The 17,044-nt window shown below is 52.2% G+C and overlaps 1 protein-coding gene across 1 annotated transcript in view; it reads right to left on the bottom strand.

The window, feature by feature from the left end:
* Window positions 1–17,044, bottom strand: part of Prkcz (protein kinase C zeta) — a 104,292-nt gene that overhangs the window by 62,688 nt on the left and 24,560 nt on the right. The window lies entirely within an intron of this gene.

The raw sequence follows: 17,044 nt of genomic DNA on the forward strand, positions 1-17,044 counted from the left end.
GGAGCATGGGGGAGCACGGGGAGCATGGGGAGCATGGGGGAGCATGGGGAGCATGGGGAGCATGGGGAGCGTGGGGAGCATGGGGGAGCATGGGGAGCGTGGGGAGCATGGTGGAGCATGGGGAGCACGGGGAGCATGGGGGAGCATGGGGGGCATGGGGGAGCATGGGGAGCATGGGGGAGCACGGGGAGCATGGGGAGCACGGGGGAGCACAGGGAGGGGGAGCACAAGGAGCACGGGGAGCATGGGGGAGCATGGGGGAGGGGGGAATAGAGGGACCTTAGAACCGACCTTCTTCAGAGCCACCACTCCAACTCAGGGAGCCCCAGCCCTGCCTTCCCCCCACCCTCGACCCCACTTCACACAGCACAGTGTGGAGAGAAAGCTGCTATTCAGGGTGGTGGCACCGACATCTGAACAAAGGACGCCTTCAAGCCAGTGTCCAGGCAGCCAGCACGTGCCAGTCACCAGCAGCCGCCCCAGGCCCAGCTCCACCCCCACCGCAAGGCCAGACCTTCCTGGGGTGTGGACACTGCCTGGCCACCCAAGGGCCACTCACCATCCCCCCCACCCCCCCACACCACCACCCTACCCCACCACCACCAAATGTAGGGTAAGACTTTCCTCTAGTCCAAGAAGCTGTTTCCAAAAAGTAACTCACTGGGCCCCGCCCTGACTACTCACAGTGACACACTCTCTGCTCAGATATCTTGGGATATTGCTTTTGACATCGCCACATCAAAAGGTTGTGGTTCAAAGCCAGGCTGTCTGGGCAGGAAAGTAGCAGAGGCTCTTATCTCCAATTAATCTAGAAGTTTATCACCAAAAATTTAGAAATGGAGCTGGGGCTCACCTGGTAGGGTATTGGCCCTGAGTAAAAAAGCTCAGGGACAGGATTGGCACCAAAAACAAAACAAAACAAAAGCAGGAGAGATGGAAGGTTCCAGAGATATGCTCCATGACAACAGAGGAGACACACACTCTAAATGGTGAAGATGATACATCTTTTGCTGTCATTGGAGTTTGGACTTGCTATGTAGCTCAGGCTGACCTCCAATTCTAGATCCTCTTGTGCCTCGGCCCCCAAATGCTCAGGATTTCAGAACAGCAACGTGAGAGGAACGTGGGTGTGCGTGGGCATCACAGGTGCTGGGTGTGGCTAGGGGCTGGGTGTGACTGAGGCCCCACCTCCTCCAGCTCCCCTGGGAAGCAGTAGTTATTCCCAGCACTAGGAAGGGAGGGAGCGAGGAAGAAGGGAGGGGAGGAAAGAGGGAAGGAAGGAGAGAGGAAGGAAGGGAGGCAGGAAAGAAGGGAGGGAGGGAGGAGAAAAAGAAGGAGGGAGAGAGGAGGAATGAAGGAGAGAAGGAAGGAGGGAGGGAGGAAGGGCTAGAGGAACACAGGTTTTGGGGGACCACAGGTGACCAGGTGCATGCTTTATGCATTCCCAAAACACCACAGAATCAGGTCATGTGTTTCCGCTACCCCCAAAAGTTCAACGGCAACAAAGGGAACCCTAAACCCACAATGTGTGCCCACAGTGCAGCAGCCTGGAGTTCAAGTCACCACGTGGAGAGCACACGGCCGACTGCAGCCCCGCCACGTGGCTGCCCTCCTCTCTGAGAAGAGCCCAGCGCTTCAGCCACGTCACGACGCCGATTTGTAAAGATGGGAGGAAAACGGCTTTCAAAATGGTTAAACAATTTTATTAACTATATTAGAAGACAGGTGGACTCTCTGGAGGTGTCTTTATGGAAACTTGAACATGTCAGCCATAGGCTGGGAAGGTGGCTCCGTGGTAGAGCGCTTGCATTGCACGCATGAGGCCCTAGGTTCGATTCCTCAGCACCACATAAGCAGAAAATGCTGGAAGTGGTGCTGTGGCTCAAGTGGTAGAGCGCTAGCCTTGCGCTGAAGAGCTGAGGGACAGCGCCCAGGCCCAGAGGTCAGGCCCCACAATCGACTAAAAAACTGTCAGCCAGGCACCAATGGCTCACACCTCTAATCCTAGCTACTCCGGAGGCTGAGATCTGAGATCACAGTCTAAGCCAGCCAGGGCAGGAAAGTCCATGAGACTCTTATCTCTACCCACTCAAAAACCAGACCTAGAGCTGTGCTCAAGGTAGTAAAGCACTAGCCTTGAGCAAAGAGAGCTCAGGGACAGCACCCAGGCCCTGAATTCAAGCCCCATGACTGACCAAAAGTCCTAATCAAGTTGTTTACCACTAGGAAATATTGGGGGAAAAGATAAAAATGTGCCAAGCGTATAGCAGTGATGGCTAGTTCTCTGGATTCTGTGATGCTTACAGTGTATACTGGTGGGTTTTTTTTTTTTTGGGGGGGGGGGGTCCGGTTGTGGGGCCTGAACTCTGGGCCTGGGCGCTGTCCCTCAGCTCTTCAGCTCAAGGCTAGAGCTCTACCACTTGAGCCACAGCGCCACTTCCGGCTTTTTTCTGTTTGCTTATGTGGTGCTGAGGAATTGAACCCAGGGCCTCATGCATGCAAGGCAAGCACTCTACCACTGAACCACCTTCCCAACCCTATACTGGTGTTTTAAAATGTAGTATTTTCCTCTTCTTATCCTAAACACACATAAACACTATAGCTATAAGAAATGGAAGAAGTAAAGCCAGAAAAAGGCCTGCACAAATCCATCCTTACACAACATACGCTCAAGTCCTTCCACAAAAGGAGACCAGGAGGGAGGGAAAAATGAACTGGAGTGAGCACGGTATCAAACATATGCTAGCAGGAATCTCTATTGTAACATAGTCATTTCTGAATCCTGTTAATTATTGTCCAACACAACCCCAAAATAAGATGCACCACCCTGAACAGGGCAGGCAGCACAGCCCAGGAGATCACAGTGGGCGGGTCCTAGGGACTGTCCTGGAGATCACAGTGGGCGGGTCCTAGGGACTATCCCTGGAGATCACAGTGGGAGGGTCCTAAGGACTGTCCCTGGAGATCACAGTGGGAGGGTCCTAAGGACTGTCCCTGGAGATCACAGTGGGCGGGTCCTAAGGACTGTCCCTGGAGATCACAGTGGGCGGGTCCTAGGGACTGTCCTGGAGATCACAGTGGGCGGGTCCTAGGGACTATCCCTGGAGATCACAGTGGGAGGGTCCTAAGGACTGTCCCTGGAGATCACAGTGGGCGGGTCCTAAGGACTGTCCCTGGAGATCACAGTGGGCGGGTCCTAGGGACTATCCCTGGAGATCACAGTGGGAGGGTCCTAAGGACTGTCCCTGGAGATCACAGTGGGCGGGTCCTAAGGACTGTCCCTGGAGATCACAGTGGGCGGGTCCTAAGGACTGTCCCTGGAGATCACAGCGGGCGGGTCCTAGAGACTGTCCTGGAGATCACAGTGGGCGGGTCCCAGGGACTGTCCTAGGAGATCACAGTGGGTGGGTTCCAGGGACTGTCCCTGGAGATCACAGTGGGTGGGTCCTAAGGACTGTCCCTGGAGATCACAGTGGGCGGGTCCTAAGGACTGTCCCTGGAGATCACAGTGGGCGGATCCCAGGGACTGTCCCTGGAGATCACAGTGGGCGGGTCCCAAGGACTGTCCCTGGAGATCACAGTGGGCGGGTCCCAAGGACTGTCCCTGGAGATCACAGTGGGCGGGTCCCAAGGACTGTCCCTGGAGATCACAGTGGGCGGGTCCCACACAGTGGGCGGGTCCTAAGGACTGTCCTAGGAGATCACAGTGGGCGGGTCCCAGGGACTGTCCCTGGAGATCACAGTGGGCGGGTCCCAAGGACTGTCCCTGGAGATCACAGTGGGCGAGTCCCAGGGACTGTCCCTGGAGATCACAGTGGGCGGGTCCCAGGGACTGTCCCTGGAGATCACAGTGGGCGGGTCCCAGGGACTATCCCTGGAGATCACAGTGGGCGGGTCCCAGGGACTGTCCTGGAGATCACAGTGGGCAGATCCTAAGGACTGTCCCTGGAGATCACAGTGGGCGGGTCCTAAGGACTGTCCCTGGAGATCACAGTGGGCGGGTCCCAGGGACTGTCCTGGAGATCACAGTGGGCGGGTCCTAAGGACTGTCCCTGGAGATCACAGTGGGCTGGTCCCAGGGACTGTCCTGGAGATCACAGTGGGCGGGTCCTAAGGACTGTCCCTGGAGATCACAGTGGGCGGGTCCCAGGGACTGTCCCTGGAGATCACAGTAGGCGGGTCCTAAGGACTGTCCCTGGAGATCACAGTGGATGGGTCCCAGGGACTGTCCCTAGAGATCACAGTGGGCGGGTCCTAAGGACTGTCCCTGGAGATCACAGTGGGTGGATCTTAGGGTTCCAGTTCAAAGCCAGCTTGGGCAGGAAAGTCTGTGAGACTCTTATCTCCAATTAACCACCAGAAAACTGGAAGTGGCGCTGTGGCTCAAGTGGTAGAGCACTTGCCTTGAGCTGAAGAGCAGAGGGACAGTGCCAGGCCCAGAGTTCAAGCCCCCCCCCCCAAAAAAAAGACAAAGAAAAGAAAGCAAGAAAAAAGAAAAGAAAAGAAAAGAAACATAGAAAACCCTGACCTTGGCGTTGGCTCCGTTTTGTAATACAGGAGGAGGAAGAACAGCTCCTCCAGGAGGGCATCGGCCACACAGCGAGGACGCGCAACACCCACCTCACGGCAGCAGGACGGGCCCAGACCCAAGCCATGATGACCACAGCACCGGGGCCTGCTCACTCCCGGCAGCCACACACCGGGTCACGCTGCACAGAGCGGTGGGCAGGCACTGGCTCTGTGTGCTCCAGTGACCGTGTGTGGACAGGAAGTGAGCCCAGTGAAATGCAAGAGGCCCAGGACTGGCCGGTCCTTAAGCCCCGACCAAGCACCGCAGAAACAGCAAAGGTCATCCACTCCACCTGAGCGCCGACCCACTCCAGGCACGCCCAGATGCGTGGCTCTCCTCAGACGCAACGAATCTGAAGCAGACACGGGGATCTGTTCCCCGCCCCCCACCCCCCCCCCCCACGCAGGAGTACTGACTGCTTGTTTTTGTAGCTTGGCGGCTAAGTGCTTGCTCGCCTAGCGCTCCTGAGGCCCCAAGTTTGAGCCTCAACACCAACCGCAAACAAATAGAGAATAGATGTATTCCATTAAAATAATGTTACTTATGCAAGCAAGGAATGAGTTTTACATTGTAAAGAGAATGAGTGCTTTCCAATTTCTAACAGTGAATGTGGGTAGCTGAAGACCGCATGGCCTAAAGCTAAAGCACGAGTCCTGCCCTCACCCAGGGCTGACGACGTGGAGCCACCGAGCGGCGGGTTGCATGCCTGTGACCCCAGGCACCAGCCTCCCCTCGCCTACGGCCGCAACGGACTGCAATTAGCCCGCGGCTGTGTCCCCACGTAGTGTCCTAAGGTAAAACAAGCCAGCAGAAGCTGGGGACCCGCAGTACAGTGGGCGTCTGCAGCTTCGCAGCGGAACACCTGCACCCAGCGCGGCAGGTCTGGTTCTGCTGCCCGCCCCGTTCCGCGAGGGAGACGGTAAGTGCTGCTCAGGGGGCGATGGCTGGGCCAGCACAGTGCCATTTCCTCAGCTGCCAGGGCGACACCAGCACCACAGGCAAGGCTTCGGTCCCCCAGCACCCCTCCTCCCCAGGAGCCCTTCCCAGGGGAGGGGGGGGGGAGGCCTCTGCCCTGCGCCCTCTGCGGACCCGCGGTGGGAGTATTTACACCGGGGGAATGGGCCCTGACGACAAAGTCTGGCTTCTTTTGTCTTTCCCAGAGAGCCTAGTGTTGAAGAACGTTTATCAGCTGTGAATGTAATGAAGTAAACTTACACTCACAAAATGATTAATCACCATCTCCACTCAAATTCCGTTTTGTTTGCTGTCTTTCCGTGTGAGGCAGACAAACAGCAACGCAAAAGGTTCACTTTACCAGGGCCTCGCGGCCTCACACGCAAGCAGGCTCGGTCCCATCTCCTGGACTCAGCAAAACCTGCACAGGGACGGGGTGGGCACCGCGTGCTGGTCACACGGAACCTGCCAGCCGCTCCGCCCTGGGGATCCGCACGGAGGGCGGGAGGATGTGGGCAGAGTGGAGGACGGGAGGACGGGAGGACACAGGGCAAGGCTGAGATGCTGAGGGCACACCGGCCCTGCTGAGCAAAGCTGCGTGTGTCACACAGAGCTGCAGGACCAAGGTGCAGAGGGAACGGTGTCCGGGTGCCTGTCCCTCCCTCCCGCCTCTGTCCCTGAGAACTCACGCTGGCCCTGCTGGTGGCCCCTCTCCATGGCCACCATTTGGTCTGCACACACCCCAGGGGAGTGTAACCAAACAAGCCAAGAAACAGGAGCCGATGGGGCTGGGAAGGTGGCTCAGTGGTAGAGCGCTTGCTTTGCATGCATGAGGCCCTGGGTTCGATTCCTCAGCACTACATAAGCAAAAAGAAAAAAGCCGGAAGTGGCGCTGTGGCTCAAGTGGTAGAGCGCTTGCCTTGAGCTGAAGAGCTGAGGGACAGCACCCAGGCCCAGAGTTCAGGCCCCACGACTGGACCCCCCCCCCCAAAAAAAGGAAAGAAACAGGAGCAGAGACAAACCCCCTGCTCCGCACGGAAGAGGGCCAGGGTCCTGGCAGGGGGAGGGTGGGGGACTCAGGTCCCAGAGGAGGGAGCCTGCCACCCCTCAGCCCGGGAGTGGAATGATGACACAGTATGACAAGAGGGCTCTGGTCCCCAAGGTCTCCCCTCAGAACCCCATGATCAGCCTTTGCCAGGGAAACCCACATCAAAATCTGGGCACAACGAAACACGAACAGCTGCCGCAGTGGTGCTCGCTGTGTTGAAAATGAACTTTACGATTTGTGGGTGGGGATGGGAGGAGAGACTAGAGCGCGAGGGAAGGGTGGCGCTGCCTGAAAGGAAACGCGCTCCTCACCTGATGCACCGAGCTGCCACCCGCTGTTATTTTGTGTGGGTTTTTTTTTTTTTTTTTTGGGTCTGGTCGTGGGGCCTGAACTCTGGGCCTGGACACTGTCCCTCAGCTCTTCAGCTCAAGGCTAGCGCTCTACCCCTTGAGCCACAGCGCCACTTCCGGCTTTTTCTTTTTGCTTATGTGGTGCTGGGGACCGAACCCAGGGCCTTGGGCATGCAAGGCAAGCGGTCTACCACTGAGCCACCTTCCCAGCCCCTGTGTGTTTTTTTTTTTTTTTGTGGGGGGAGGGGTGTCTTGAACTCTGGGCCTGGGCGCTGTCCCTAAGCTCTTCAGCTCAAGGCGCGCGCTCTACCATTTGAGTCACGTGAGCCACCTATGCCCGGCTGTAACCCTTTGTACATCACCTTTATAATAACAAAAAATTATTTAAAAAACTTTCAGAACCTAAAACAAAACAAAACAAACTGGGCACAGTACACACACCTGCAATCCCAGCACTCAGGAAGCTGAGGTAATGGGTTGAAAGTTTGAAGCTCTATACTTGTCTCAAAAAGAAAAAAGAGGGGCTGGGATGTAGCGCGGTGGCAAAGCGCTTGCCTAGCAAGTGCAACGTCCTGGGTTCGATCCCCAGTGCCAAAAAGGAAAAGACCAAAATAATAATAATAATACAGTTTAAAAAAAAAAAAAAAGAAGGAAAAAAATATCACCGGGCGCCGGTGGCTCACGCCTGGCCTCCTAGTGACTCAGGAAGCTGAGATCTGAGGATTGAGATTCAAAGCCAGCCTGGGCAGGAAAGTCTGTGAGATTCTATCTCCAATTAACCACTCAGAAAACAAGAAGTGGCACTGTGGCTCAAGTGGTAGAGCGCTGGCCTTAAGCTGAAGAGCTGAGGGACAGCACCCAGGCCCAGAATTCAGGCCCCATGACGGACAAAAGAAAAAAGAAAAAAAAAACCTCAAAGGCAATGCAAGTATACCACACCACCACACACAGAGTCAAGGGCACCGAGACCCAGGCCCAGGCAGACAGTCCACGGGGATTGGGGTCTGAGAGCAAATGCCAGCCATCCACATGGTCACAAGGGGTCCCGGAGGACCCAGGAGGGAAACCGAGGGACGATATGGAGTATAGACCTCAGTCAGAGGAGCAACGCTGGCTCGTTAGCCATGAGCAATGGCCGCTGGCCATGCGGAGAGGGCTGCACTTCATCTTCATCGCAACTCTTCTGTTAATACAGAAGTATTCCCAAAAGTCTATTTCAAAAACATACCACCTCACCAGGCATGGGTGGCTCACACCTGTAATCCTAGTTATGCAGGAGGCTCGCTGTGACTTAGGATTGCAGTTCAAAGCCAGTCTGGGTAGGAAAAGTTTGTGAGGCCCTTAACTCCAAGTAACCACCTAAAAAACAGTAAGTACAGCTGTGGCTCAAAGTAGTAGAGCACTAACCTTGAGAAAACAAAACAAACAAGCCTCAGGGACAGTGCCCAGGCTCTGAGTTCAAGTCCCACAACCAGCAAAACAAAAACAAAAAAGGACAGGGCTGGCTGGGCCTAGCCAGACCCTCTATCTTCCCAGGACTCCACAGAATGAGGTGACGGCCAGGGCCTGACACTTGAATTCTGCCCGATACTGCAAGAGCCAGATGCAAGGAAAAAACAGGGAGGCAGGCAGGCCTGTCCTGTCTACACTCTGCCCTCGGTGTCCTCGTCCAGCTCCAGGGAGCTGCAGGTGTAGCTCCGTGGAGGAACTGGCAGGGGCGAAGCCCTGGGTCTGAGAACCCCGCAGAAGGGGCCAGACCCACCACTGCCCCTTCACGCCGCGATTTCCCATTTTTGGCAGGGTTCAGCTCCAGGAAAGCACACTCTAGACGAATCCAGGTAGAAGAGCTGCACAAATATTACTTCCCAGCCCAGCCCACCCCCTGGCCCACAAAGAGGGAGACTCTGCTGCACTCGGGATGCAGAGAGAGGAAGCAGGGCAGGGCACCGCCCGGAGCACAGAGCCAGGCCTCCAAAGAGGCAGGAAACAGGCCAAAGGACTAGAAAGGGAGCCCTACAGACTCCTGTCCCCCGTGAGGCTGAGGCCCCCCAGGCCCCTGCCTCCTGCAGCCGTCAGGCAGGGGCTAGGACCTGAGTGGAGGCAGTGGCCTCAGTATCCAAGGCAGGATGCCCAGGCACATGGACTGGCCCCGAGAGACTCCCGGGGAAGCCTGGCCAAGCCAGATCCAGAGACCTCCACCAGCAGCCCAGGCTGCCTCGCGATCACCACCTCAAACCAGAAGAGGAGGATAGGCGTGGTGGGCAGGGCCGTGTGAGCCAGCGGTCCCCCGTGGAGCCCTGCTCTGAGGCAGGTGGCGCAGGGGGTAGGGTGCTGGCACCCCCTCCTCCACGTGGTCACAGCTGGGTTCCAGGACGAGGACTGTCGCCCTATGTTAAGAGGGTCTGAGACGCAGAGCACAGCACCCAGTGACCCCACAGCAAACAGCGTGCATGGTTTAAGAGCCTCTTGGCCTCTCTGCACATAGGTACTGCCCTCACCTCAAATGGAGGAAAAAATAACTGCCATGCTGGGCACCAGTGGCTCACACCTATAACCCTGGCTACTCAGGAGGCTGAGATCTGAGGAGCACGGTTCAAAGCCAGCCCGGGCAGGAAAATCTGTGAGACTCTTATCTCCAGTGAACCACCAGAAAAGCAAAAGTGGCGCTGTGGCTCAAGCAGTAGAGCGCTCGCCTTGACATGAAGAGCATAGGGACAGTGCCCAGGCCCAGAGTTCAAGCCCCAGGACAGAGATAGATAGATAGATAGATAGATAGATAGATAGATAGATAGATAGATAGATAGATAGATAGATAGATAGATAGATAGATAGATAGATAGATAGATAGATAGATAGATAGATAGATAGATAGATAGATAGATAGATAGATAGATAGATAGATAGATAGATAGATAGATAGATAGATAGATAGATAGATAGATAGATAGATAGAAAGGAAACCAGACTTAGTAGCTCATATCTGTAATCCTACTCAGAAGACTGAGATCCTGAAGGACTGGATTGAGACCAGTCTAGACAAAAAAATTTATGAAACTCCATCTCCAAAATAACCAGCAAAAAGTGAGACTGAAGGCATGGCTCAAAAGGTAGAATGCCAGCTGAGTCAGCAAGGTAAGAGAGCATGAAGCCCTAAGTTCCAATACTTGTAAGGCCAGAAAAGGGGACTTGGGAGAAGCTCAGACAGGAGGACCAAGAGATCAAGGCCAGGAGCTGGGAAGGTGGCTCAGTGGTAGAGTGCTCTCCTAGCATGCATGAAGCCCTGGGTTCCATTCCTCAGCACCACACACACAGAAAAGCTGGAAGTGGCACAGCAGCTTAAGTGGTAGAGTGCTAGCCTTGAGCAAAGAAGCTCAGGGACAGCGCCCAGGCCCTGAGTTCAAGCCCCAGGACCGGTGGGGAGGAGGGGAGAGGGGGAGAGGGAGAGAGGGAGGGAGGGAGGGAGGGAGGGAGGGAGGGGGAGAGGGGGGGGAGAGAGAGAGAGAAAGAGAGAGAGAGAGAGAGCATGCACCAACCCAAGCTAAACAGTGAGACCTTGTCTTAAAAATAAGCAGCCAGGTGCTGGTGGCTCACACCTGTGATTCCACCTATTCAGAAAGCGGAGATCTGAGGATTGCAGTTCTCAGCCAGCCAGAGCAGGGACAGTGTGAGGGACTCGTCTCCAATTAAACACAAAAAGCCAAACGTGAAGCTGTGGCTCAAGAGCAGAGCACAAGTCTTGAATAAAAACACTCAGGGACAGCACCCAAGCTGGGGTCAAGCTCCAGTGTCAGCACACACACACACACACACACACACACACACACACACACACACACACACACACACACACACACACACACACACACACACACACACACACACACACACACACACACACACACACACACACACACACACACACGAAAAAGAAAAGAAACTCAGAAAACAAAGATCTGAAACTCAGAGAACAAAGATCTCTTGGATGTCACAACAACACCGTCCTTGTACAACTAGTATATACTAATAAAAATCTTTTTTTTTTGTCGGCCGTGGGGCTTGAATTCTGGGCCTGGGCGCTGTCCCTCAGCTCTTCAGCTCAAAGCGAGCGCTCTACCACTTGAGCTACAGCGCCACTTCCGGTTTTCTGGTGGTTTATTGGAGATAGGAGTCTCATGGTCTCTCCTGCCCGGGCTGGCTTTGAACCGCAATCCTCAGATCTCAACCTCCTGAGTAGCAATAAAAATCTTTTTTAAAAGAGCAAGTAAAGCCGGGCACCAGTGGCTCATGCCTGTCATCCTAACTACTCAGGAGGCTGAGATCTAATGATTGCGGTTCAAAGCTAGACCGGGCAGGAAAGTCTGTGAGACTCTTATCTCCAATAAACCACCAGAAAACTGGAAGTGGCGCTGGGCTCAAGCAGTAGAGCACTAGCCTTGAACTGAAGAGCACAGGGACAGCACCCAAGCCCAGAGTTCAAGCCCCATGACTGACAATAAATAAATAAGCAAGCAAGCAAGTAACCAACTCAAGAAAGTTTAGAAGCCAGACACTGGTAGCTCATGCCCATAATCCTAGCTGCTCAGGGGGCAGGGAAGTCCATAAGACTTTGTTGTTGTTTTTTTTTAATTTTTAATTCTGGTCGTGGGACCTGAACTCCGTGCCTGGGCGCTGTCCCTCAGTTCTTCAGCTCAAGGCTAGCGCTTTACCACTTGAGCCACAGCACCACTTCCGGCTTTTTTCTTTTTGCTTATGTGGTGCTGAGGAATCAAACCCAGGGTCTCAGGCATGCAAGGCAAGCGCTCTACCACTGAGCCACCTTCCCAGCCCATCCATAAGACTTTTATCTCCAATAAAGTACTCAGAAAAAGCTGGAAGTGGACCTGGAAGGTAGCTTAGTGGTAGAGTGCTTGCCTAGCATGCATGAAGCCCTGGGTTCCATTTCTCAGTACCACATACACAGAAAAATTCAGAAGTGGTGCTGTGGCTCAAGTGACAGAGTGCTAGCCTTGAGCAAAAGAAGCTCAGGGACAGTGCTCAGGCCCTGAGTTCAAGCCCTAGGATGGGCAAAAACAAAAGTAAACTAAGTAAGAAAGCCTGGAAAAAAAAGCCTAGAAGAAATATTATATAGACAGAGAAACAGAAAATAGAAAAGATTAAGCCAGATATCCAATGGCTCATGCCATAATCCTAGCTACTCAGGAAACTGAGATCACAGTTCAAAGCCAATCCAGGCAGAAAAGTCTCTGAGAGTCTTATTTCCAGTAAACCACCAGAAAACCAGAAGTAGAGCTGTAGCTCAAGTGGTAGAGCACTTGCCTTGAGTGAAAGAGCTCAGGGACAGCGCTCAGGCCCAGAGTTCAAGTCCCAGGATCAACCAAAAAAAAGATAAATGGGTGGGCTGGGAGCGTGGCTCAAGTGGTACAGCACCAGCCTAGCATGTACTAGGCCCTCTGTTTAATCCCTACTGCTTCCAAAAAACAGAAAAAGCGCCCCCTTGTCTTCCATGCATGGCAGGAGCAACAGTTCGGTAAATAAACTTCCTCTCCTGCCTGAATAGCGCATGGTGTTCTCTTCATCGGCTACCTAATGAAAACTACCTTACATATGGTGCCATGACTTGCATGGGGTTTTTGAGATGGAAATGATAGAATTTCCTAACCACCCCTTTTCCGCGAACCAAACTGCCTTGAGACACCATGTGAGACTTTTCACCAATACCATTGCTGGCCTTCACATCCACGTCCACACCACTTCTCTACTCTGGTGAGTGAAACTACTCTCCACGGTTCTCTGTTGCTCAGTCTCTGTCCAGATGTGGTGCCACTCCAGAGAGCTCCTACCGCCTTTAGCCGAAAGGCCGGTCAACCTCCGGAGCTGAGGACGCTTGGTTTTGGGGGCTTGCCATTTCTCTCTAGAATACTCTGGGGAAGTCGGGACGCCTCTTCTGCCTGGTCAGCTCTCCTTCACTCACCAGACTAACTCTTCTACACATTTATTGGGATGCTGCAAGTCACGCCTGAGCCGTGAAACCCCTTTGAAATGCCTCCTGCTCTCCCTGGAAAGCCAGCACACCTAATTTTTATGCCGTTCTCAGTAGTAGACAGTTTTTGCCACTGCAATGGTAAATGGTCAGAAGTCTATTTACTTTCAGGCTCTTTGCTCTGTGCCAATCATGTCCAACTTTCCCTATCTCTCTCTCTTTTCTACAACATTTTGGCTAGTGCCCTGAAGAGTGTGATGCAGGCTGGGTCCCGGGAACCCCCCTCTAGATTCACTTTAAAAGGCTAGCCACTCTAGGTTTGAAGATTGTCAGTTTCCATTTGTTCAGGTTTTCTTTGCATTTTTTTCAGAAATTTGCCATCTTAAGTTCACCATCTTGGCCACATGGTGGGTTAAGGGTTTGGTCTCATCTGACCCTTAACCTTCCACCAAGCTTACTACTCCATCCTACTTCTGCAGCCTCCTCCGCAAGGGACCCCCTCTTCTGCGGCCTCTCCTGCAAGGCCCCCTCCCCTGCGGGACCCCTCTTCTGCCTTTGTAGTGGGGTGGAACCTGAAAGTCCTTGTGTGCTAGAAGCAATGCACTGTCACTGTCAAAATCTTTAGCTCTCTAGCCTTGACCATGTGACTGATGCGCCATCTTGGCATCGTAGGCACTCAGCTGCTATTTCGCACCAACTCGATTTCCCGCTGATCTCAACTTGACTCTGTGTGTGTATGTGTTTGTGTAAACTTGTTATCTGGCATTGTAATCAAGTTATTTGGCTTAAATTGTGTGAGATTCCTGAAGTTTGTTGAGTTTGGATCCGTAGTTCAATGCCAGCCAGTCTACATGCAGTCCAGATCCAGTCCATCTCCTCCAACCTGGAAGACAGGCCTCACTCCTGCCTAGACCATCCTACCTCCACCATGGTAAAAGTAGACTGGAGTCTTGCTTGGCTCCATCACACGCTGCTGATTTCCTGGTGAAAGATTGTTTTGGATTTGCAAAAGCTAAGGTTCTTTCTGTAACTTTGGTTAACAAGCACTGTTAGGGTTACCAGAAAGAAATCAATACTATATCTGTGCTAAAATTTTCATCACATCTAACGAGTTTTGTCATTGCAGAATATTTGTTGGTCAAGTCTTAATAAGGACCAGGTAAGCTCTACTTATTCTACTTGATCTCCTTGTTGCTTTAATTGGAAATAATAAAGGGTTTTTGTCGCAAAGATTGCAGTTCAAAGCCAGCCCAGGCCGAAAAATCCCTAAGACTCCATCTCCCAACTATCCTGCAAGGAGCCAGGCTGGAAGCATGGCTCAAGACTCTTATCTCCAATTAACCACCAAATATTGAAGTGATACTATAACTCAAACTGGTCGAGTACTAGCTTTGAGCAGAAGTACTCAGGGACAATGCCCAGGCCTTGAGTTCAAACCTCCATGAATACCAACTGGGACAAGCCATCCCAGCAACAAGCACCTAGACTCAGCCAGTCTGGGGAACAAGGGACCATGGAGAGGATTAAGAGGAGATGATGTCACATCTCCCACTTTGTGTCTGCCCTTTCAAAATTAACCAGAGCTGGGAGATCAATAGAAGTGAGAAGCCTTGCCCCTCTAATGTCCATACCAGTCTACTTTTTAACTGGACAGGAATTTACATTATTGCCTTTGTTACCTAATGTTCTTACCTAGTCACCAGATGTCAGAAGTAGCTAGGGACATTTCCACCAACTCCAGGACAGCTTGGAATGCAGGAGATAATTTTCTGCCCCAAACCCTTCCTCTTGCTATTTGTTTGCTCTCTACTTTTTTTGTTTTTGTTTTTTTGTTCAGCCCCTCTCTCCCTCATGAGACGCTCCAGACTTCATCTAAGGACTCACGCCTACCAAGTGACAGCTGCGGCCTGCTGCCTTCTCCCAGAGGAGACCACATCTCAGCCTTATACCCCTTCTGTCAATGCCCCTTGCCAGCAGGAAGTAGCCAGAGAGAAACTTCGCCCTTTTTTATAATTATCAAAAGGTTGGAATGTAAGGTCTGTACAGGGACACCTCCCCCTCCTGCTAGGTCACATCCTGGGCCACCTCTGGTCACATGCCTCCCATCTGACCTTAGGAGGGTCCTAGACACTGAGGGCACATCCGATCCAGTGTGGCCATACCTTTCCCCCACCTAGACATACCTCTTCCTGTCCCTGGCCTAGATAAATCCTGGCCCAGGGGTGGGTCGCCCCCTTTTTCAGCCATGCTTCTCCACCATGCATGGCAGGAGCAGCAGTTCAGTAAGTAAACTTCTTCTCTTGCCTGAATAGCACATGGTGTTTTTTTCACCAGCTACCTAATGAAACCTACCTATTTAATATACCTTACAAAAACAACCAGAGTTCAGCAGATGGAGCACCAGAGAAGAGAGAGCTGGACAAGAAAAGTAAAAGTTCATCCTAGAACATGAAGAAATCATCAAAAGCCAGAAAATGAATCACTGGAAAGAAACAGAGGTAACTGTATCCAGTACTCATACAAGGTTGTGAAGAGTATTTGCTCTCAAACAGCCACACTGTAAATAGGCGCAGTGCATCATATATGGAGTGGAGTACACAGAAAGGTATTGCCTCAGTAATGGGAAATATAATTAAACTTAGGACCTATTTAACAATTCATTCCCAACAACTGAACCATCAAGCTGTTTCCAAATATCTCTGTATCCCTGAACAAAGTTCAAGACAAAGTATGGGAATGTAAAAATGTCCAAAGCCATGTGTCATGCCATGTTATGCACCTGTAGTCACAGTTACCTGAGAGACTAAGATAGGTGCATCACTTGAACCCAAGGGTTCAAAACCATTTTGATACTTTGAGATCCTGAGAAGAGAGGAAGAAGAAAAATTCCAGTGGGTCTGTATTCTTCACAGTTCTATATGTTGTATGAGTACTGGGCACAGTTCCCTTGGCCCCACTTTCTCCTCTTAAAACAATTTCGAAGGGTTTCGCTGTTCCACTTTCATATATGAAAATAAAATAGATGGACCAAAAAAAAAAAAAAACAGAAAAAGCAACCAATAAAGGCCCAGAAGGACAACAGAGGGAAAATCCTGGAAGAAAAAGTGACCACAAAGTTTCCCACACTCACCGTTCCCATCAAGAGAGGGAAAAACTGGGAGAGAGCGAGAGAGGGGTGCCGGTGTCCAGAAAGAAATGCAGTCCTCACCTGACTCACCTAACTGAAACCACTCTGTACACCGCCTTTAATAACAATGGAAGTGCTTTGTAAGCAGTTTCCAGCAGGAGACCGAAGACCTCACATCAGAGGACAGTGTGAGAACACCGAAGAAAAAGACCCAGAAAACCTGAGTGGTGCGCTCACGGCTCACGCCTGCCACCCTAGCTGCTCAGGAAGCTGAGATCTGGGGATCACGGTTCAAAGCCAGCCAGGAAGAAAGTCCACAAGACTCTCAGCTCCAATTAATGACAAAAAGCTGGAAATAGAGCTATGGCTCAAGTGGTAGAGTGCTAGTCTTGAGCAAAAGAGCTCAGGGAGCTCTTTTCTAGCTCTTTCCCATCTCTTTCCCAGGTCTTTCCCAGCCACGTGGAGGGCCAACGTGGCCTGGTACCAGCCAGAACGATGAATAAACCTACCCCTTACCTGAATACCATGTGCGTGGTGCTGTTCTTACTTGGCTACCTCTTTTTAAAAACCTAACATAAATGGTGCCAAAACCCGGGAAGGGCTTAAGGTCAGGATAGGTGGGATTCCTCTCTCTCTCTCTTTTTTTTCTTTTTTCCCTTTTTCTGTTTGTTTTTTCCCTTTTTGCTCTGAGGAATACCCACAGTTCTGATGGCCTTTTGCGAACCTGTCTGTCTTCCGCGGACACAACGCATTGATACCATTGCTGCCTTCACATCCACATCCACACCACTTCTCTACTCTGCCCCTCAAGGCCTCTTCAGACTTCTCCAGACTTCATCTAAGGACTCACGCCACCAAGGGACAGCTGCTGCTCACTGCCTTCTCTGGGAGGGGACCAAATTCCAGCCTTTTACCCCTAAAGTCGATGCCCCTCGTCAGCAGGAAGTAGCCAGAGAGAATCCGCGCCCTATTTCATGATTATTAAAAGGCTGGAATGTAAGGTCCATTCCTGGAT

This window comes from Dipodomys spectabilis, unplaced genomic scaffold (genome assembly GCF_019054845.1).
Source record: "Dipodomys spectabilis isolate Male_0828 unplaced genomic scaffold, ASM1905484v1 ptg000299l, whole genome shotgun sequence".
In the NCBI taxonomy this organism is placed as follows: domain Eukaryota; kingdom Metazoa; phylum Chordata; class Mammalia; order Rodentia; family Heteromyidae; genus Dipodomys; species Dipodomys spectabilis.